Source organism: Cherax quadricarinatus, chromosome 13 (assembly GCF_038502225.1).
Source record: "Cherax quadricarinatus isolate ZL_2023a chromosome 13, ASM3850222v1, whole genome shotgun sequence".
Lineage (NCBI taxonomy): Eukaryota > Metazoa > Arthropoda > Malacostraca > Decapoda > Parastacidae > Cherax > Cherax quadricarinatus.
This window is the reverse complement of record NC_091304.1, coordinates 29908555-29933393: the sequence shown is the minus strand read 5'-3', so window position 1 is coordinate 29933393 and position 24839 is coordinate 29908555.

Sequence of the window (24839 nt, the reverse complement as noted above, 5' to 3'; positions counted from 1 at the left end):
TGGAGGCAAGTTAATTTTTGAAGTATTATTTTATTATCATCAAGGGAAGTAAATACTTTCAATCATACTTAAGCAGTAAATATTATTATACTCATCTCATACACGTCAATACTGATATGAACTGCTGAAATAATATAGACTACCAACAGTTACTAAAATATTGACAAGGAGCAGAATGCCTTATTGACAGTAAGTGATTGGAGACGACTCTTGAAGATCAGAGTCCTACTGGTAGTCTTTGATGGATAACTACCTCACTCACCAAACACAACCTGCTCTCTCAAGACTTACAAACTTTGCTGCGTCCCGTCTTCCCAGCTACGGTAAGACCTCGGTCAGAGGACCAAAAGCTCCAGTTACGAATCATCATATGACTAAGACCCTCGCAGGAAACACTTTTCTTGTTACTGATCAAACCTACATAACCTGACACCTTCCCAGTCAAACGTGGGTGTTTTACTGTACCACAAAACCTTGGATAGACAGACTGCCAGACGAAAATATGGAAGTCAGGTTATTACTGTTATCACTCTCCATTTCTTTTTCACTTTCTCATACATCATCAAACATAGAGTTGGTTTGCCTTCAAGCAGCATTATTTATATTAGGAGAGGAGTAGGCTGGTGAGTGTTGAGAGTAATGTTAAGTGATGACCAGCGGGGAGTGACACAGTCTTGTTAAGAAGTGGTGGACCACAGGCGCTGACACAGTATAGACGGTTGAGATGAGGTGGACCACAGGCACTGACACAGTATACACGGTTAAGATGTGGTGGACCATAGGCACTGCCACAGTATACACGGTTGAGATGTGGTGTACCACAGGCGCTCACACAGTATAGATGGTTGACATGTGGTGGACCACAGGCACTGACACAGTATACACGGCTGAGATGTGGTGGACCACAGGCGCTGACACAGTATAGATGGTTGAGATGTTGTGGACCACAGCTATTGACACAGAATAGATGGGTGAGATGTGGTGGAACACAGGCACTGACACAGTATAGATGGTTGAGATGTGGTGGTCCACACGTGTGGACACAGTACAGATAGTTGAGAAGTGGTGGACCACAGGCACTGACACAGTATAGATGGTTGAGATGTGGTGGACCACAGGCGCTGACAAAGGATAGAGGGTTGAGATGTGGTGGACTAAAGACACTGACACAGTGTAAATGGTTGAGATGTGGTGGACCACAGGCGTTGACACAGTATAGATGGTTGAGATGTTGTGGACCACAGCTATTGACACAGAATAGATGGGTGAGATGTGGTGGAACACAGGCACTGACGCAGTGTAGATGGTTGAGATGTGGTGGTCCACACGTGTGGACACAGTACAGATAGTTGAGAAGTGGTGGACCACAGGGGCTGGCACAGTACAGATGGTTGAGATGTGGTGGACCACAGGCGCTGGCAAAGGATAGAGGGATGAGATGTGGTGGACTAAAGACACTGACACAATGTAAATGGTTGAGATGTGGTGGACCACAGGTGTTGACACAGAATAGATGGGTGAGATGTGGTGGAACACAGGCACTGACGCAGTGTAGATGGTTGAGATGTGGTGGTCCACACGTGTGGACACAGTACAGATAGTTGAGAAGTGGTGGACCACAGGGGCTGGCACAGTATAGATTTGAGATGTGGTGGACCACAGGCGCTGACAAAGGATAGAGGGTTGAGATGTAGTGGACTAAAGACACTGACACAATGTAAATGGTTGAGATGTGGTGGACCACAGGCGCTGACAAAGGATAGAGGGTTGAGATGTGGTGGACTAAATACACTGACACAGTGTAAATGGTTGAGATGTGGTGGACCACAGGCACTGACACAGAGATGGTTGAGAGATTGTGGACCACACTTAGGTTTAACAACAGGCAACAGGCCAGGCTGGGCTCCTCTTCTCACACTCTGCTAACGTAAGTGTTACCATCCAACAAATGTGTTTAACTCCAACCATCATATCTCCACGAACCCTCTGAACAGTTTTAATCTATTGTTCATCCATTGAGGATCATTTTTGTTTGATCTGATTTCCCTATTTGGAACATAAGTTGTCTGAGCAGCTAGAACTATGCTATGGAAAACATCATATCGGCAATCATCACCACCTACCTGACACATAGTCAGGTCATTCCAGTTCAGCTCACCCAAGTAATTTTTCAGTCCTATGAAATCAGCCAAGAGGAAGTCAGGGACCGAGACTTGATTGCTATTATTAGGGGAATTCAAATTGCTACATTCAATCTGTCTACAGTTGAAATCTCCCATTAGCACAACATTTTCGTATGTAGATGCCTTACGAATTTCGTCCCATAGAAGCTTACTGCTCTCTATATCAAGATTTGGGACCCTGTAAATCACACCAAAAATTAGTTTTTCACGGCCCTCGAGAAGCTGTAACCAAACAGATTCAGTGGCTGACGCTTCTAATTTTATATCTTGTCTAACACAACAATTTAAATTGTCTCTGACATACATCGCTACTCCACCGCCCTTCCTGTTGACCATGTCAGTGACGAATAATTTATAGCCTTGTATGTGACATTCAGAAGGCATCTCTCTATCTTTTGGATTGTGCCAGGTCTCTGTTATAGCATTAATTTCTATGTTTCCTGCACATGCAATTAATCTTAGCTCATCTATCTTATTTCTTATACTCCTGCTATTAGCATAGTTAACCTTAAGGGAGCTAGTCCCTTGCTGCCCTCTGCTATCTCCCTTTGCTGACCTGATCTATTTATTTATAACTTCAGGATGAATGTCTTTTATACATTTACTGTTTTCAACCCTAGTGTTGCAACCTGCCTGTTTCCCACATACACCCATACCTCTATCTTCTATCAGTTTAAAATCCTAGGTATTTCAGCAATGGCTCTCTCGATCGACATTGCAAGTGCTACCACCACTGCCCCAGAGAGATGTACTTCATCACTTGCATACATATCATGTTTGCCATAAAAGTTGTCCCAGGTGTCAATGAATGGGATTTCAAGTTCCTTGCAGTATCTGTCTAGCCAGCAATTTACACCAATTGCCCTAGACAATCATTCATTGCCCACTCCCCTTCTAGGCAAGATGCTACATATGATTGGCACCCCTCCCTTAATTATGTCTATAGCTGACCTGTATTTATCTAGCAGCTCTTCTCTCTTACCCTTCCCAATATCATTTCCACCAGCACTGAGACAGATAATACGCTTGTTCCCATTACCTGACGTGATATTATCCAACCTGTTGACTATGTCACTAACACCAGCTCCAGGGAAGCACACTCTATCACTTACCTTCTAATTCTTATTACAGAAAGCACGGTCCATATACATATCTTACCTGAGAGTCACCAACCACAAGGATTCGCTTACCTCTATTTGCAGGGGAAGTAGTACTTTTACCTTCACTGGCCACTGAAATACACTCATCTTGAAGAACAGAGAAGCGATTTCCTACCTTCAAATCTTTTCTCTTAACTTTCCTTATTTTGATGCTCTTCCCATTACTGGGAACCACTTGCCACTTGTAGCAGGTGCTGGACTGCACCTCACTGATAGTAGCCGTTACTACCTCCCCACCTACAACATCCTCGCAGTGAGTGACAGACTGCACCTCACTGCTGGTAGCCTCATTCCCCTCCACCCTTCCAGCCACCTCACACTCACTCCCAAACCCACTGAGGTGAACCTTCAACCTCCTAATTTCCTCCTGGAGAAGCAAGACTTCCTCCTTCAATTCTCCAACCTCAATTTTTGAAACACTGCAAAAGCAAGTCATGCTTTGTAACACTAATCTCCAAAGCAGGACAGGGCCTGTGACCTCACATAACGACTGACCACTGACCACTGACATAGATGTGTGTGTGTGTGTGTGTGTGTGTGTGTACTCACCTATTTGTGGTTGCAGGGGTCGAGTCTTAGCTCCTGGCCTCGCCTCTTCACCGGTTGCTACTGGGTCCTCTCTCTCCCTGCTCCATGAGCTTTATCAAACCTCGTCTTAAAACTATGCATGGTTCCTGCCTCCACTACATCACTTTCTAGGCTATTCCACGGCCTGACAACTCTATATGACTGAAGAAATACTTCCTAATATCTATTTGACTCATCTGTGTCTTCAACTTCCAATTGTGACCTCTTGTTTCTGTGTCCCATCCCTGGAACATCCTGTCTTTGTCCACCATGTCTATTCCGCGCAGTATTTTATATGTCGTTATCATGTCTCCCCTGACCCTCCTGTCCTCTAGTGTCGTCAGGCCGATTTCCCTTAACCTGTCTTCATAAGACATTCCCCTTAGCTCTGGAACTAACCTTGTCGCAAACCTTTGCACTTTCTCTAGTTTCTTGACGTGCTTTATCAAGTGCGGTGTGTGTGTACTCACCTAGTTGTACTCACCTAGTTGAGGTTGCGGGGGTCGAGTCCGAGCTCCTGGCCCCGCCTCTTCACTGATCGCTACTAGGTCACTCTCCCTGAGCCGTGAGCTTTATCATACCTCTGCTTAAAGCTATGTATGGATCCTGCCTCCACTACATCGCTTCCCAAACTATTCCATTTCTGTTAAAAATATCCATCGATACCTGGAGCAATTGTAACGGACTGCGGGACACACTAAGGAACTTCAGTTATCTGGTATGGTCCAGGTTGGAAATATAAACACATATGCAGTATAATGTGATCCTTTATTGACTACGTTTCGCCCACACAGTGGGCTTTTTCAAGTGACTTGAAAAAGCCCACTGTGTGGGTGAAACGTAGTCAATAAAGGATCACATTATACTGCATATGTGTTTATATTTCCACTGTGTCGGTATTTTATACCATTTATTTCCATGGTCCAGGTTGGAAGATGTAAACGGAACTTTAAAATATAATGCAGAATAGTTGGAGCTTTATAAAAAGCAGGTATTTTGCGAAGGGTTGCCAGTCTGGATGAGAACTAGAGTTGCTATGGTACTAGCGATTAAAACCTTCGAAGACCTAGTTCAGTATGCCATGCCTCTCGAGTCACATTATGGTAGAGACAGAAAGGGAGATAGAATTGTTGACCCAGAGAGAGTAACACCTGAGTCACCGTATGTGGCGACAACCAATAATGAAAAGAAATAGGTAACCCCGCAACGCAGGACAGGCGGAGATGGTGGGCGTAATAAACAGAATGCTAGTAGAACAAATGAATGTTGGGAGTGAGGAAATGGTATGGTGATACCGACAAGATGTGGAAAAAGACACTTATGTACAGTTCAGGACATTTATTAAAGGAAACGTTTCGCCACGAGTGGCTTCTTCAGTCCTAATACGTATTAGGACTGAAGAAGCCACTCGTGGCGAAACGTTTCCTTTAATAAATGTCCTGAACTGTACATAAGTGTCTTTTTCCACAATGTTGGGAGTGTGGCAGGATTGGCCATATTAGGGCCAACTGCGCTAATTTTCGTTCCTAACAAAAGAAGAGGTTGCAAGGTTAAGAAAGATAGTCTGATAACCTTGTTACTAATAAAAGACCTGTCATCAAAATAAGAGTAAATGGAAAAAAACTTGGTACAGTTATAGAGGCTAAAACGTTGTGTAGCTTTAAAAGTAGGTTAGATAAATACATGAGTGGGTGTGGGTGGGTGTGAGTTGGACCTGATTAGCTTGTGCTACTAGGTCAGTTGCCGTGTTCCTTCCTTAAGTGAATGTGACCTGACCTGACTAGGTTGGGGCATTGGCTTAAGCCGGTAGGAGACTTGGACCTGCCTCGCATGGGCCAGTACGCCTGCTGCAGTGTTCCTTCTTTCTTATGTTCTTTCACTGATACGGAAAGCCAGGTGTCAATAATTAAGCAAGATGTTTGTAGCACCTGGATGAAGCTAAGAAAGATATTACTGCTGTAAATGGTCATCATATTAATGTTAAGGGGCAAACGGACCTATACTTTGAACCGGGAGACAATTATAAAGTTCATGCTTGTTGAATAGTGTCTGGAGTAATGTTTCCAGGGGATTTACTCTTAGGTATGGATTTTCTCAGAAGGTTTGGCTTCCTTATGTCATATGGCAAAGGAAGGGGAACCAGTTGGCTGATACTGGATGAGGTTTCCTTTCCAATAAAATTCGTAGAACATCCCTCAATAGTAGCTTCTATGAGTAGAAGTAATAAATAATTCAAGGCCCCATCTAAATCACTTTTTGAAGTGCAATTACCTAATGTGAACTCTTCAGACGCAGATTGTCCAGTTTATTTATTATATAACCAAGTATGTCCACCTAATACATTCAAATTTATTAAAGGCTCATTGGGAAGGAAGGTAGAGCCAGGAAGTACCTTCCACCCCAGGTAGATCTGTTTGTGGCTTGAAAAAGCCCACTGTGTGGGCGAAACGTTGTCAATAAAGGATCACATTAAACTGCATATGTGTTTATGTTTCCACAGGAAGTTTCCTACAATTAGCTGGGAAGCTGGAGTCCTTCCTGGTGCCTCATCATCTAGCTCAGGTTTCTGAGAAAAGAAATATCTTAATACCAGTGATAAATCTGACAAGGCGTTAAGATTTAAGAACGGAAGAAGGTTAACATCTGTTGAGATTATACCCAAAGACTTAATTGTTGAACCTGATCTCGTTAAGCTACCTGTCCACGGTCAACAATGTGGAGCGCTAATACCAGAGTCCCAGATGTGATAATGACACCTGAACGAAGCAAAGAGGGATAAGATATATATTGATGTAAATCTGAATAATTTCAAATGCTCTGAGAGGAAAATAGTACAGGATGCTTTGAGGAATTTTCCAAAGTTGTTTTCAGTTGATGAAGGAGATATAGGTTTCCTGTCCCAGATTGAGCATATTATATTTACAGGTGACAGTTTACCTGTCCAGACCCGTCAATGGAGACTCCCAGAGGAGGCTAAGAGAGTAATAAGGGAAGAATGTAATACCATGCTCCAGAACGATGTAATTGAACAGAGTTCATCGCCGTGGCTCTCACCTGTAATGTTGTAAAGAAACCAGATAACTCTTATCGGGTCTGTGTAGATTATAGTAAGGTAAATGAATTAACAATAGCTGATAGTTATCCCTTGCTCCTAATCCAGGAAATTCTAGATTCATTCGAAACAGCTAAGTATTTTTCAACTTTGGATGTTAAGTCAGCCTACTGGGCCATCCCCGTTTCAGAAAAAAAGATAGAAGACAGCATTCTCAGATGGGGTCCGATTATACCAGTTTAAATGAATGCCCTGCGGGTTATAAACCGCGCCCTCTAGCTTCCAAAGAGCTATAATCATCATCCTCAGCCGTGTTCGGTAGACACTCGCCAGCATACCTTGATGATGTAGTAGTCTACTCCCGGTCATCTCCAGAGCATGTTGACAACCTTGTGGAAGCATTGAAACTACTGTATAAAACAGAATTTAAGTTGAATGCAAAGAAATAGCAGCCACTAGGTTTAAATCCTTAGGCTTTCAGGTGACATCTGAAGGGATTCGCCCTGACCTTGATAAGTGTAAGTCAATATCGGAAATGACAAGACCTAAAACAGCAAGGGAAGTCAGGAGATTCCTAAGTGCAGCAGGATACTTTAGAAGACACATTAAAGGTTTTGCAGAGCTAGCAGCACCACTGACAGATCTAACTAAGAAGAAAGCTAAGTTTGTATGGAAAAAAGAACATAAGCTGGGACCTCTTCTATGGCAGAAATGACATGTATGCCAGGGATGGGGTTCACTTGTCTAGGTGTGGGGTGGGAGCACTGGCCAACGCAGTGGAGGGAGCTGTTAGGTCTTTAAACTAGGAATAGTTAGTGGTATGGGTTTTGGCGGGAAAACTGTGAAGTCGCAGGGTAGTAACATGAGTACTAGGAGAACTAATAATAGGCAAAATGAGGAGGATATTGGAAAGCCAGTGGCACTAATTGACAATGACAGTAATAGGTTTAGTGGAATAACAGAAAGGAGCAGGAAGGGTAAAGAGATAGGAGGGTCATTAAATATTTATTACACTAATAGTCGCAGTGCTAGAAATAAGATGGACGAGTTGAGACTAGTTGCTAGTGCAGGTAACATAGATGTATTTGCCATTACTGAGACGTGGTTTAATTCAAAAAGTCTGGACATGCCTGCAGAATGTCACATTCAGGGTTTTAAATTGTTCCAAGTAGATAGAAGTATCGGGAAGGGGGGTGGGGTGGCATTGTATGTCCGAGATCGCTTGAACTGTTGCATAAAAACGGGTATTAAGTCCGAAGTAACACATACAGAGTCTGTTTGGATAGAATTTTCAGAGGGACATGAAAAATTAATTTTAGGTGTGATATACCGTCCCCCAAATTTAGATAGGGACCAGGGGAGACTACTATGGGAGGAAATTGTTAGGGCCACAAGGCACGATAATGTAGTAATTCTAGGAGACTTTAACTTTAGTCATATTGATTGGAATTTCTTGACTGGGAATTTAGAATCAAACGACTTCTTAGAAGTAGTTCAGGATTGTTTTTTGAAGCAGTTTGTGACAGAACCTACAAGGGGTAATAACCTGCTTGACTTAGTTCTGGCAAACAATGAATCCCTTGTTAATAATTTAGAAGTTTCAGAGGAACTGGGTGCTAGTGACCACAAATCAATTACATGTAGAATTGAATGGAAGTATGATAGTAGGGATAACTCAGTAACAGTCCCAGATTTTCGCTTAGCAGATTACGATGGGCTTAGAGAACACTTATCATCTGTTGACTGGGGTAACGAAGAGAGCTATCAATATGACAGTTTTCTGAACACAATACATGCTGCTCAAAGAACGTTTATCCCTTATAAGGAAATTAGATCAAATAGAAATGACCCAAAATGGATGAATAATAGGCTGAAATATCTACTAGGGCATAAGAAAGGAATTTATAGGCGTATCAAAAGAGGCGAGGGTCATCTTATGAATCAGTATATTGACATTAAGAGGGACATTAAAAAGGGGATAAGAAAAGCTAAAAGGGACTATGAAATTAAAGTTGCTAGGGATTCTAAAACTAACCCAAAAAGTTTTTTCCAGGTCTATAGAACAAAAGTCAGAGATAAGATAGGTCCCCTTAAAAATAACTATGGGCATCTTACTGACAAAGAGAATGAAATGTGCTCCATTTTAAATAATTATTTTCTCTCGGTTTTTACACAGGAAGACACTAATAATATTCCGGTAATTAATTTTTATAGTGGATCAGAAGAAGATAAATTATGTAACATCACAGTCACTAGTGAAATGGTTGTGAAGCAGATAGACAGACTGAAGCAAAATAAGTCACCGGGTCCTGATGAGGTTTTTTCAAGGGTTCTAAAGGAATGCAAAATGGAAGTCTGTGAACCATTAACTAATATTTTTAATTTATCTCTTCAAACAGGTGCAGTGTCTGATATGTGGAAGATGGCTAATGTAATTCCTATTTTTAAAACAGGGGACAAGTCGTTACCGTCAAATTACCGCCCAATAAGCCTGACCTCAATTGTAGGCAAATTACTAGAGTCAATTATAGATGAGATTATAAGAAGCCATCTCGATAAGCATAGCTTGATTAATGATACTCAGCATGGATTCACAAGAGGCCGGTCTTGTCTAACTAATTTATTAACTTTCTTCAGTAAAGCTTTTGAGGCTGTTGACCACGATAAAGAATTTGATATTATTTACTTAGATTTTAGTAAGGCATTTGATAGAGTTCCGCACCAAAGACTGTTGAAGAAAGTAGCAGCTCATGGCATTGGGGGAAGGGTGCTCTCGTGGATCGAATCATGGCTCACAGACAGGAAGCAAAGAGTGTCCATAAATGGGGTTAAATCCGAGTGGGGATCAGTAACAAGTGGCGTTCCACAGGGATCAGTTTTGGGCCCGTTGTTGTTTATAATATATATCAATGATCTTGATGAAGGAATTACTAGTGATATGAGCAAATTCGCCGATGACACGAAGATAGGTAGGATAATTGATTCAAACGTAGATGTTAGGGAACTTCAGGAGGATTTAGACAAACTCTACTCTTGGTCAGAAAAGTGGCAGATGCAGTTCAATGTAGATAAATGCAAGGTTCTGAAGCTCGGGAGTGTCCATAACCCTAGCACTTATAAGTTAAATAATGTAGAACTTAACCATACAGATTGCGAAAAGGACTTGGGGGTTATGGTAAGCAGCAACCTTAAACCAAGACAGCAATGCCTAAGCGTACGTAATAAGGCAAATAGATTACTGGGATTTATATCAAGAAGTGTAAGCAACAGAAGTCCAGAGGTCATACTGCAGCTTTATACATCATTAGTAAGGCCTCACCTAGATTATGCAGCTCAGTTCTGGTCTCCATATTACAGAATGGACATAAATTCGTTAGAAAACATTCAGCGTAGGATGACTAAATTAATACATAGCATTAGAAATCTTCCTTATGAAGAAAGATTGAAGAATCTTAAGTTACATTCACTTGTTAGACGAAGAATGAGGGGAGACCTGATCGAAGTGTATAAGTGGAAGATAGGTATTAATAAAGGGGATATTAACAAGGTCTTGAGGATATCTCTCCAAGAGAGAACCCGCAGTAATGGATTTAAATTAGATAAGTTTAGATTTAGAAAGGACATAGGAAAGCATTGGTTTGGAAATAGGGTAGTAGATGAGTGGAACAGTCTACCTAGTTGGGTTATTGAGGCCAGGACTTTGGGTAGTTTCAAATTTAGGTTGGATAAATACATGAGTGGGATGGGTTGGATTTGAGTGGGACTTGCACATCAGAGCTTATTTCTCGGGTAGCATTGAAAATTGGGTAGGTAAAATGTTTGTTAGTGGGATGAATTGTAAAGGACCTGCCTAGTATGGGCCAACAGGCCTGCTGCAGTGTTCCTCCTTTCTTATGTTCTTATGTTCTTATGAAAAATTAAGGCTGAGCTTACAAGAAAGCCGGTGTTAGTGGTCCCTGATTTTTCCAGAAAGTTTGAGATACATACAGATGCTTCAGCAGATGTAATAAGAGGTTGCCTAATGCAAAGAGACGAAGGAAAACCCACACCCACTATCGTATTTTAGCAGAAAGATTATAGGATCGGAAGTCAGGTATGCCATCACTGATAAACAAGCCTTGGCAATGGTAGAGAGTTTGAAATACTTCGGACCGTATGTACTTCAGCGCCATTTTAAAATAATAACAGATCACAGGGCAATGGTGCCGATGACACGAAAACAGGCCGTCGGATTCATTCTGACGCGGATATTAGAGCACTCAAGGAAGATTTGAATAGACTGATGCAGTGGTCGGAGAAGTGGCAGGTGCAGTTTAATATAGACAAACGCAAAGTTCTAAATGTTGGATAGGAAAATAATCATGCCACATATAAACTAAATAATGTAGATCTTATTACGGATTGCGAAAAAGATTTAGGAGTTCTGGTTAGCAGTAATCTGAAACCAAGACAACAGTGCATAAGTGTTCGCAATAAAGCTAACAGAAACCTTGGCTTCATATCAAGAAGTATAAATAATAGGAGTCCTCAAGTTGTTCAACTCTATATATCCTTGGTTAGGCCTCATTTAGATTATGCTGCACAGTTTTGGTCACCGTACTACAGAATGGATATAAATGCTCTGGAAAACGTACAAAGGAGGATGACAAAGTTGATCCCATGTATCAGAAATCTTCCCTATGAGGACAGACCGAGGGCCCTGAATTTGCACTCTCTAGAAAGGCGTAGAATTAGGGGGGATATGATTGAGGTGTATAAATGGAAGACAGGAATAAATAAAGGAGATGTAAATAACGTGCTGAAAAAATCTAGCCTAGACAGGACTCGCAGCAATGGTTTTAAGTTGGAAAAATTCAGATTCAGGAAGGATATAGGAAAGCACTGGTTTGGTAATAGAGTGGTAATAGAGTTGTGGATGAGTGGAACAAACTGTCGAGTACAGTTATTGGCTAAAACGTTGTGTAGTTTTAAAAATAGGTTAGATAAATACATGAGTGGGTGTGGGTGGGTGTGAGTTGGACCTAACTAGCTTGTGCTACTAGGTCAGTTGCCGTGTTCCTTCCTTAAGTGAATGTGACCTGACCTGACTAGGTTGGGGCATTGGCTTAAGCCGGTAAGAGACCTGGACCTGCCTCGCATGGGCCAGTAGGCCTGCTGCAGTGTTCTTTCCTTCTTATGTTCTTATGCTCTTATATTTAAAAAGAAAACTCGCTGTCCTAGGATGTTTAGATGGGGTTTCGAACTGTTATTGCACTCATACTAGATTCTTGATTAACCAGGAACCTCACACCATGTACCAGACGTATTGAGTAGGAATGTAGCAGCAATAAATGTCGATGTTAATATCGAGAAAGTGAACAATGAAACATTAAGAAGGTACCAACTGGACGACAACAGGTGGAAGGAGGTAACTGAGTATTTGGAAGGAGGGAGGCTCCAACACCACAAGCCAAGCCGCCCTATTGATGAATTCGAGATGAAAGACGGTGCGTTACATAGGATTATGGAGCTGAATGATCGTTCAGTAATGCAGTTAGTAATAATCAGTGTCCTCAGGAAGGCTGCTGTGAAGCTTGCACACTCGTCGAAGATGGCTGGCCATCCAGGTGTTCTTAGAACTTTTAAGAGGGCAAAAGAAATGTTCTACTTTCCTGGTCTCCTTAATTATGTAACCGAGTATGTAAAATGTTGCAATTGCCAAAGGAGGAAAGATAACCCTCAGGTTAATGTGGAATTGCAAGCTTTTCCCGAGATTAAGAACTATTGGATCGGGTTGGTGCAGATCTAAGTTATCGACTTACATAATAGCTATTCGGGTAATAGGTATGTTCTTGTGCTGGTGGACCATCTATCACGATATACAACACTTGTGCTGGTGGACCATCTATCACAATATACAACACTTGTGCTGGTAGACCATCTGTCACGGTATACAGCACTTGTACCCATCCTTAATAAACACCCACACACTGTTGCAGAGGCGCTCCTTGATACATTCTTAGCAATATTTGGACCCCCTGAAGATTAGTAACAGATCAAGTTTCAGTGTTTAAAAACAATGTATTTGCAAATATTTGTAACAACCTAGAAATAATGAGAGTAGGTCCCTCGGTCCAAGGTGGAAAGGTCCTTACCACATCTTAGAGAAAATGGGACCAATAAATGTAAAGGATAAGGGTTGTTTGGGGACCAGACTGAGAGGATTGGTATTCATCTCTCAACCCTTGAGTGGAGAGGACGTGTGCTGCTGCTGCCCCCTGGAGTTGTCTGGTGGCAGTATTATTTTCACAAACATGGCACAGGCTAGCCGGCGTCGTATCAATACTGTCTGCATTGAATTAACCGGTGGAGCTGTAACGGGGCCATCAATGGAGCTGCTTCTGCCCTGCCTGCAATAATTAGAGATACCTACGGAATAGCCAATGAGGAGATTTGTGGACTTGCACTGAACGGTACGAAGAGGATTTTTGTAAAATTCAGTTCGGCAAATGTGTATGAGGCAGTGGTGAATGAGTTTCAGGAAGTGGCCATACCAGTTAATCATGCTGTGATGGTTAGGATGCATGATGTATCAAGCTATTACACATGGGTTAAGATCAGGAATGTGCCGTTCGAGGCAGATGCATCTGACATCCGGTTCACTATGTGTAAATATGGCACAATACATATGGTCACTGCAGGAAGGTGGTCAGCTGGCCCGTATATGGGGATACCTGAGGGTACATACTCTGTCAAGATGACGCTCAGACATCCTATTCCATCGTACGTGGTGATGGAAGATTTCAAAACTCAGGTTTTTGTGACATACGCTGGGCAGCGACGCACTTGCCGTTTGTGCGGGTCGTAAGATCACCTGGCTGCGCAATGTGAAAGACGACGTGGTGATAAGGACCAGCAGCAACGACGAGATGTGGAGGAAAGGAGAGAGGATCAAGATCAGCCGTATTCGACACTGCCTCAGCAGAGTTTGACATGGAGTGAGGAGGTTGAGAGGGCCGAAGAAAAGGAGATGGCAGGGGCTACGCGGGGGGACGACATCACTTCCCTGGACGTTGTACAAGTGCTGGATGAGGTCATCGCGGAAGTGAATGGTAGCGATGCGGAAACGTCGATAGTGTCGACGTTTGGGAACATTTTGGGCAATGAGCGTCCTTGTCAGGGTGTTGGTACAGACCTGGATCTTGGGTCTGCAGTTGAGGAAGGCATGGTGATGCCATCTCTGCCTGAAGTGTGTGATAAGGATGCCCAGTTGGTGAGAACTGTGGAGGTGGAGGTTCATCATGGCACTGCACTGGATGACTTGATGCAGGTCGAGGGTACGATGCGAAAGTGCGCAGCAGTGCTTTCTGATTCCGACGACGTGCTTACGCCCGCACAACGGCCTGGGAAGAAAACATGGGCGGATGCCATTCAGAGAGGTTCAAGTGCCACTCTCGGGCAGGAGTTGGGTAAGTGTGCCCAGAAAGGAAGGGGGAGGGAAAAGGGTGCAACGAAAAGATCAGGTGATAAGTCGATAGTGTCAAGAGGGAAATCCCCTTTGTCGGTTTTAAGTGCCTGACATTGAACATCAATGGCTTGAGGACACAGAGAAAGTGTGAGTGGTTTAGGGAATATTTGTGCATCATGATGTTGACGTAGTGTTCTTGCAGGAGCACAATTATAGACCGGGTTATGAGTTGAAGGTGGATGGATATAATGTGTATGTTGAGCATGCAGTCAGACTGAAAGGAGGTGTGGCCATTTTGGTGAAAGAAGCTAGCCCGTTGGTTGTCAGGCATTGTGAGGGGGGGGAGAGGGGAGGGTGATTCGTGTGGATGGGTTATGGGGTTATGGGGTTATGGGTCAGGTACAGATGACGTGGGTGTGTGTGTATGGCCCGGCAGAGGGAGATGTACGGGTAAAGAATAAATTCATGAGGGACGTTCTGGTATATTATTTGCGTGGATTGCCGGGGGTTGTTGTGATAGGAGGTGATTGGAACTGTGTGATAAGGAGTAAGGATGTTGAACCGAGGGGGGCAGGGCATTGTTTGAGAATATTGGGAGAATTGTTATCTGGGGTAGGATTGATTGATGTTGGGGGAGGCGGGGTGGTGGAGCATACATTTATTAAGCGTGGGTATGCAGCTAGGCTCGATCGATTGTACGTGCCCAGGACAGTCGTAATACACAGTGTGAGGGTAATGGACGTAGTATTTTCTGATCACAGGGGTGTTTTGGTGGATATAGGTTGGGAGGGGATGCCAAGAAGGTGTAAGGGGTTTTGGAAGTTGAATGTAAAGTTGTTGCAGGAAGAAGAGCCTCGACAGTCATTCGTTCAATTGTGGGAGGAGTTGGTGGTGGAGGCGCCTGAGAATAGTGATCTGGTTAGTTGGTGGGACTCTGTGGCAAAATCTCGTATTAGGGAATTTTATATTCGTAGTGGGAGGGAATATACCAGGTTGAAGTATGGGTACCAATCTTATCTTGAGGGGCAGTTGAGAGCTTGCTACGAGCGTGGGAGTGCTAGTTATCCGGTGGACGATATTGAGGGATTAAAGGAGCATATTAGGGATTTGCAAAATGAAAGATTTGATGGCGCGCGAGTTTTGGGTGGGCTGGAAGAGGTGTTATGGGGTGACAGGCCTTCGGCATGCATGTTGAGGTGACAGCGTAAGAGAAGAGTGGCGACGGAGATGATGGGATTAACTGTTCATGTGGGGATGGAAGGGTATAGAGAGGGGCAGGTATTAGTGACGACATAGGGTATGAGTGGATATCTAGATGCATGGTTTAGGTCATATACACAAAATGTAGGTATTCAAGATGAGGCTTTAAAGGAAATGGGAGGTTTTGTGCAATGTGAGATTGATGGTATAGATAGGGTAACATTAGAAGGTCCGATCACGGAAAGTGAGATTTTGCACGCTTTGTCTGGTGCAAGTTTAGGTAAGGCGCCAGGTGTAGATGGGTTGCCTAATGAGTTTTACGTTAGGAATTGGGAAGTACTGAGAGGATTTTTAGTTAGGTTATTCAATGTAATGAAGGATGATAGGGAAATGGGTGAGCAGCAAAGGACTGCTGTCATGGTATTAGTTCCAAAAGGTGGACAGACTATGGTAGAGGATTACCGAGCAATATTGCTTATGTGTGGCGATTATAAGTTATTTGCATGGATATTAGGGAATAGAATAAAAAGGGTGATAGGTAAAGTAATTGACAGAGGACAATATGGGGTACCGGGTAGGACAATGTATGAAGAGCATGGAGTTATTAGAAGTTTTATAGAGCAGAGGGGGGGAGTTGGGGGTGGGGGTGTTTTGGCATTGGACTGGAGAGCGGCTTACGATAGTGTGGAGAGGGATGCGTTATGGAGGTTCATGCGTTGGCAGGGATTCGGGAGGAAAATTATATCTTGGGCGAAAACACTGTATCAGGGAGCATCTATGAGAGTACAGGTTAATGGAAGGCTAGGTGTTAACATTCAGATGGGAAGGGGTTTGCGACAGGGATGCCCTCTGTCACAAATATTGTTTGCGTGCCTCCAGGATCCCTTTTATAGGGCAGTTAGGTAGAGTATCGCAAGTGGAGGGGTTAGTAATGAACGAGAGGGTCGGCCGGGTATTGAGGGATGAGAGGGATTTACACAAGGTAGAAAAGGTGGTAGATGTGTTTGGCGAGGCTACTGGGATGGAAATTAATGTGGCAAAGTCTAAGTATATGGACCCAGGCAATAACGTAAATAGAGGTGGGACTGTAGGGCGCGGGTGGAGTGTGGTGGATCAGCTATTGATTTGTGGGATAGTGTACGTTAAGAATGATAGGGTAGCGCAAGAGGTAAATTCGATGTGCACCGTGGATGGGGTATTGAAAAGATTGGGTGGTTTGAGGACGGCGCAGCTAATGTTGCATCAGAGGGTCATTGTGACTAAGGTCCTGTTGTATAGTAAGCTATGGCACGTGGTGGCAATATACCCACTGAGGCGGCGAGAGGTGCAACGGCTGCAACATGGGATTTTCCGATTTATATGGGGATCGGGTTGTGACTGGCTAAGTAGAGGGGTGGTGATGCTTCCCGTTAGCCATAGGGGGCTGGGGCTTATACCTTTAGAAAAGCGTATGATGAGTATGTATCTAAAACGCGGCTATTTGAGGGAGGTGGGGGCGAGGAGAGGGGGGCTAGAAAGACTGCGTATGGATATGCAACGATGGTGGGGGGGTAGGGATTTAATGATTGGTGAGGCCATGTTGCAGGTTTTAATGACGGTGAGGGATCCCAAGCACCTCAAATTGAGGATTCTTGAGAGGGTGGGGGGTGGGTCTGTGGTGGCGGCAGTTGAGGGGGCATACCCCATGTATGCGTGGGGGAATATCTGGAAATGTTTACGGCAATTGCGTGTTAAACCAGGTGTAAGGGAGGTAATGTTTAGGTTCCTACATGGAATCTTGCCGTCTGGTGTTGTGTTATTTAATAGGAGACTAAGGGAGGGTGAGGAGACTATTTTTCATGCTGTGTATTTTTGTAATTGTTTAGAAGCTGTGAGGGTATGGTTAGGTAGGGTAGTTAGGTTAGTGGGTGGGGAAGGATTACAGGTGTTAAGGGTGTTAAGTTTAGATATAGGTGGGATGAGTCAGATGGTGGTGAATGCTGTTGCGTATGTGGTCACTGTAGTCAATTTATGCCTTTCTAGATGGCTACGAATTGCTTCGAGAATTATTGATTCCATAAATTTTCCCACTATTGAGGTAAGGCTTATTGGTCTATAGTTCCAAGCTAAGGACCTGTCACCTGCCTTGTAAATAGGTATCATATTTGCCATTTTCCACTTGTCTGGCTCTATGTCAGTTTGTAGTGATACGTTGCAAACAGTTTATCAGGTCCTGGGGATTTGTTAGCTTTTAATTTCTCTGTCTTAGGACTATGTCACTAGTTACCGCAATCGTGCAAAGTTCATTATCGTCCTGTTCTACATAACCTATTATTTCTGGAATTTCGCTAATATCTTCCTGAGTAAAAACTGAGAGGAAGTAAGAATTGAAAATTTCACACATTTATCACTGTAAGTGATCTGACCTGAGTTACTCTTAAGTGGGCCTGTCTTGTCCCTAATCTTACCTCTGTATACCTGAAAGAACACTTTTGGGTTAGTCTTCGAATCCCTTGCGACCTTAGCCTCATAATCCCTTTTTGCTTTTCTTATTCCTTTTTTTATTTCTCTCTTTAACTGAATATATTGATTTCTTAACTGCCCATCCCCTCTTTTGATACGCCTATATATGCCTCTCTTTTGACCAGTGAGATATTTTAATCTATTGTTCATCCATTTGGGATCATTTTTGTTAGATTTAATTTTCCTACTCGGAACAAAAGTTTTCTGGGCAGCTAGAACTATGCTCCGCAAAACGTCATATTGGCAACCAAGACCACCTACCTGACCCATAGTCAGGATATCCCAATTTAGCCCACCCAGGTAATTTTTCAGTCTCATGAAATTGGCCAAGCGAAAGCCTGGGACAGAGATTTGATTGCAGTTATCCAGGTAACTCCATGATATATCGAAACTAAGTGATTTGTGAACACTTTCCCTTAGCTCATCATTAACCTCAAGATTATTAACTAGTGATTCTTTGTTAGCAAGAACCAAGTCAAGTAGATTGTTTCCTCTAGTTGGTTCTGTCACAAACTGTTTTAAAAAGCATTCTTGAACCGTATCAAGAAAGTCACTAGACTCAAGGTTTCCTGTCACATTGTTCCAATCAATTTGTCTAAAGTTAAAGTCTCCCACTAACACAACATTTTCATATCTAGATGCCTTATGAATTTCGTTCCATAGCAGCTTACTGCACTCTCTATCAAGGTTTGGGGGCCTATAAATCACACCCAAAATTAACTTTTCACGACTCTCGAGAAACTGTAGCCAAAGAGATTCTGTGTCCGATGTTTCTAATCTTATATCTTGTCTAACACAACAATTTAAATTATCTCTGACATACATCGCCACTCCACCACCCTTCCTGTTGACCCTATAAGTATGGAATAGTTTATAATCCTGTATGCTGCATTCAGAGGGCATTTCTCTATCTTTCAAGTTGAACCAGGTCTCTGTTATAGCAATAATATCTATATTACCTGCACTTGCAAGTAATCTAAGCTCATCTATCTTATTTCTTAGACTCCTACTATTTGTATAGTAAACCTTAAGGGAGCTAGTCACTCGTTGCCTTCTATCTCTCTTTGTTTGTTGATCCATTGATTTGCCTTTACTAGCAACTTTATTTTATTTATTATCTTTTAAACATATCCCTGAGATATCCTGGTTATATCAGCTGTTTTCAGACCTAGTACTGCAGCCTGATTGTTTCCCACAGACACCCATACCTCTATAATCTATCAGTTTAAAGTCCTAGACAAGTCATCAGTGGCCCCCTCAATCGAATTGGCTAATGCAACCACTCCAACCCCAGAGAGATGAACCCCATCCCTTGCATACATATCATCCTTGCCACAGAATATGTCCCAGTTATCAATGAATGGGATTGCAAGTTCCTTGCAGTACCTGTCTAGCCAGCAATTTATACAAATTGCCCTAGACATCCATTCATTTCCCACTCCCCTTCTAGGCAAGATGCTACATATGGTTGGGATCCCTCCCTTAGACCTGACTACATCTATGGCTGACCTATACTTATCCAGCAGCTCCTGTCTCCTGCCATTCCCGATGTCATTTCCACAAGCACTAAGACAGATAATGGGCTTGTTCCCATTGCCTGACATAACATTTGGTGAGTGGAAGCCCTGGACAGCCGTGTGTGTTGTGCACTATGCATTGCCATTGCGTTATCTCGGGTCAGCTGGTCGGTGAATTAAGAGTGAATACAAGTCCGTGTTACTGATAACAGCTACCCTTACCTCTGGTAATAAGTCTCATAGATCAATTATTATATTATGTAATTCTCTGAATGGATATGTTGTATTCTCGCTGTTGTTATTAAGTTAATAATAACCATAGTTCCCATTCTTATCTGTACCCTCTTATGCTATTCCTTATTCTGTTAAACACTGGGATAATACAGGATATGTGCTGACTTGCTGGAATGCCTCAGGCAGAGCGGGTAAAGGGTCTCACACTACCACCACCCTCACTACTACCACCCTCACTATTACCACCCTCACTACCACCCTCACTACCACCACCCTCACTACCACCACCCTCACTACCACAGCCCTCAGTACCACCACCATCGCTACCACCACCACCACCACCCTCAGTACCACCCTCAGTACCACCCTCACTACCACCACCCTCACTACCAACACCACCTCTACAACAACCACTACTACCACCACCGCTACTACCATTACTACGCAGGCCAACACAACATCATTATCAGCATTATCACCATCACCACCATGAGTATCAATTCATCACATCAAACAATACTAATTCATCCCCATCAGTAGCCATCCATAACAAATATTCAACCACCATCAATAACTGCCACTACCAATGCCACTATAATCACTATCACCACGCCAACACCATCCCCATCAATCAGCAGTGCTAACACCATCACTATAGTAGAACCATATACAAAAGATGAGGTAATCAGTCCCTCAGGACATGGAGGACAGATTACCTCATCTTTTGTCAGTCGTCATGTGAGGTCACAGGCCCTGCCCTGCTTTGGGGATTAGTGTAGACGGTTACAAACCCATGACTTGCTTTTGCAGTGTTTTAAAAATTGTGGTTGGAGAGTTGAAGGAGGAAGTCTTGCTTCTCCAGGAGGAAATTAGGAGGCTGAAGGTTCACCTCAATGGGTTTGGGAGTGAGTGTGAGGTGGCTGGAATGGTGGAGGGGAATGAGGCTACCAGCAGCGAGGTGCAGTCTGTCACTCACTGCGAGGATGCTGAACGTGGGGAGGTAGCAACGGCTTCCAGCAGTGAGGTGCAGTCCAGCATCTGCTACAAGTGGCAAGTGGTTCCCAGTAATGGGAAGAGCATCAAAATAAGGAAAGTTAAGAGAGAAAATTTGAAGGCAGGAAATCGCTTCTCTGTTCTTCAGGATGAGTGTACTTCAGTGGCCAGTGAAGGTAAAGGTACTACCTTCCCTGCAAATAGAGGAAAGTGCATCCGTCTGGTTGGTGACTCACAGGTCACATATATGGACCATGATTTTTGTAATAGGAATAAGAAAGTAAGAGATAGAGTGTGCTTCCCTGGAGCTGGTGTTAGTGACATAGTCAACAGGTTGGATAATTTCATGTCAGGTAATGGGAACAAGCGTATTATCTGTCTCAGTGCTGGTGGAAATGATGTTGGGAAGGGTAGGAGAGAAGAGCTGCTAGATAAATACAGGTCAGCTATAGATTTAATTAAGTCTAAGGGAGGGTCCCAATTATATGTTGCATCTTGCCTAGAAGGGGAGTGGGCAGTGAATGGTTGTCTAGGGCAACTGGTGTAAATTGCTGGCTAGACAGATACTAAAAGGAACTTGCAATCATATTCATTGACAACTGGGACAACTTTTATGGCAAACATGATATACATGCAAGGGATGAGGTACATCTCCCTAGGGCCGGGGTGGTAGCACTTGCAAACTCGATGGAGAGAGCCATTGCTGAAATGCCTAGGATTTTAAACTGATAGAAGACAGAGGTATGGGTGTGTGTGTGGGAAACAAGCAGGTTGCAACACTACGGTTGAAAACAGTAAATGTATAAAAGACATTCATCATTAAGTTACAAATAATGGCAATGGATCAGGTCAGCAAACAAATGGGGACAGCAGAGGGAAGCAAGGGACTAGCTCCCTTAAAGTCTACTATACTAATAGCAGGAGTGTAAGAAATAAGACAGATGAGCTAAGATTAATTGCAAGTGCAGGAAACAGATATTATTGCTATAACAGAGACCTGGCTCAATCTGAAAGATAGAGAGATGCCTTCTGAATGTCATATACAAGACTATAAATTATTCCACATTGACAGGGTCAACAGGAAGGGTAATGGAGTAGCGATGTGTGCCAGACACAGTTTAAACTGTTGTGTTAGACAATATATAAAATTAGAAGCGTCAGCCACTGAATCTGTTTGTTTACAGTTTCTCGAGGGCCATGAAAAACTAATTTTGGGTGTGATTTACAGGGGCCCAATCTTGATAGGGAGTGCAGTGAACTTCTATGGGAAGAAATTCGTAAGGCATCTACATATGAAAATGTTGTGCTAATGGGAGATTTCAAGTACAGACAGATTGACTGGAGCAATTGGACAGGAAATTTAGAGTCAAGTGACTTTCTTGACATGATTCAGGATTGTTTTTTAAAACAGTTTGTGACAGAACCTACTAGAGGAAATAACCTGCTATACTTGGTTCTTGCCAGCAAGGAAATGATAATTAATAATCTTGAGGTTAATGACCTTGGGGAAAGTGATCACAAATAACTCAGTTTTAACATATCATGGAATTCCCTTAATAATGGCAATCAAGTCTCTGCCCCTGACTTCTGCTCGGCTGATTTCATATAAATGAAAAATTACTTGGGTGAGCTGAACTGGAATGACCTGACTATGGGTCAGGTAAGTGGTGATGATTGCCGATATGACGTTTTCCATGGCATAGTTCTAGCTGCTCAAACAACTTATGTTCCAAATATGGAAATCAGATCAAACAAAAATGATCCTAAATGAATGAACAATAGATTAAAACATCTCATTGGTCAAAAGAGAGGCATATACAGGCAAATCAAAAGAGGAGAGGGGCAATTAAGAAATCAATATATTCAGTTAAAGAGAGAAATAAGAAAGGGAATAAGAAAAGCAAAAAGAGATTATGACGTTAAAGTTTCAAAAGGATCGAAGACTAACCCAAAAGGATTCTTTCAGGCACAAGAGAGGCCCACTCAAAAGTTATCGGGTCAGTTCATGGACAGTGATAAGGAAATGTGTAGATTTTTTAACACATACTTCCTCTCAGTTTTTACACATGATGATATTAGCGATATTCCAGAAATAATAAAATATGTAGAACAGGATGATAATAAACTATGCACGATTAGGGTCACTAGTGACATGGTTCTTAGGCAAATAGATAAATTAAAACCTAACAGATCCCCAGGCCCTGATGAACTGTATGCAAGGGTTCTAAAGGAATGTAAAGAAGAGCTTAGCAAACTTTTGGCAAATCTTTTCAACATATCACTACAAAATGGCATGGTGCCAGATAAGTGGAAAATGGCAAATATAATACCTATTTTCAAAGCAGCTGACAGGTACTTAGCTTCGAACTATAGACCAATAAGCCTAACCTCCATAGTGGGAAAATTTATGGAATCAATAATTGCCAAGGCAGTTCAAAGTCACCTTGAAAATTATATATTAATCAACGAATCTCACCATGGTTTTACAAAGTGGCGTTCCTGCCTTACGAATTTAATAACTTTTTTCACTAAGGTATTTGAGGAGGTAGATCATGGTAATGAATATGATACTGTGTGTATGGACTTCAGTAAGGCTTTTGACAGGGTCTCACATCAGAGACTATTGAGGAAAATTAAGGCACATGGAATAGGAAAATTTTTTTTCTTGGATAGAGGCATGGTTGACAAATAGGCAGCAAAGAGTTTGGATAAATAGGGAGAAATCAGAGTGGGGAAGCGTTAAGAGCAGTGTTCCACAGGGGTCAGTGTTGGGCCCCTTGTTGTTCACAATCTACATAAACGACATTGATGAGGGCCTAAAGAGCGACGTAAGCAAGTTTACCGATGACACCAAAATAGGCCGTCGAATTCATTCTGACGAGGACATTAGAGCACTCCAGGAAGATATGAATAGACTGATGCAGTGGTCGGAGAAGTGGCAGAAGCAGTTTAATATAGACAAATGCAAAGTTCTAAATATTTCACAGGAAAATAACCATGCCACTTATAAACAAAATAATATAGATCTTAATATTACAGATTGCGAAAAAGATTTAGGAGTTCTCGTTAGCAGTAATCTGTAACCAAGACAACAGTGCATAAGTGTTCGCAATAAAGCTAATAAAATCCTTGGCTTCATATCAAGAAGCATAAATAATAGGAGTCCTCAGGTTGCTCTTTAACTCTATATATCCTTGCTTAGGCCTCATTTAGATTAAGCTGCACAGTTTTGGTCACCGTATTAGAGAATGGATATAAATGATCTGGAAAGCGTACAAAGGAGGATGACAAAGTTGATTCCATGTATCAGAAATCTTCCCTATGAGGATAGGCATAGAATTAGGGAGGATATGATTGAGGTGTATAAATGGAAGACAGGAATAAATAAAGGGGATGTAAATAGCGTGCTGAAAATATCTAGCCTAGACAGAACTCGCAGCAATGGTTTTAAGTTAGAAAAATTCAGATTCAGGAAGGATATAGGAAAGCACTGGTTTGGTAATAGAGTTGTTTATGAGTGGAACAAACTCCCGAATACAGTTATAGAGGCTAAAACGCTGTGTAGTTTTAAAAGTAGGTTAGATAAATACATGAGTGGGTGTGGGTGGGTGTGAGATGGACATGATTAGCTTGTGCTACTAGGTCAGTTGCCGTGTTTCTTCCTTAAGTGAATGTGACCTGACCTGACTAGGTTGGGATATTGGCTTAAGCCGGTAGGAGACTTGGACCTGCCTCGCATGGGCCAGTAGGCCTGCTGTAGTATTCCTTTTTTCTTATGTTCTTGTATATAGTTCTACTGTCTTCAAGTTATGTCCTGAGGGACTTATTATCTCATCGTTTGTATATAGTTCTACTGTCTTCAAATTATGTCGTGAGAGACTGATTAACTCACCATCAATATAACCTTCACATTTGCTTTAAAATATTCAGTCTTCCCTTATTTTCATTAAAATTCCCACAAAATCCCCTTATTTCTTTAAAGAA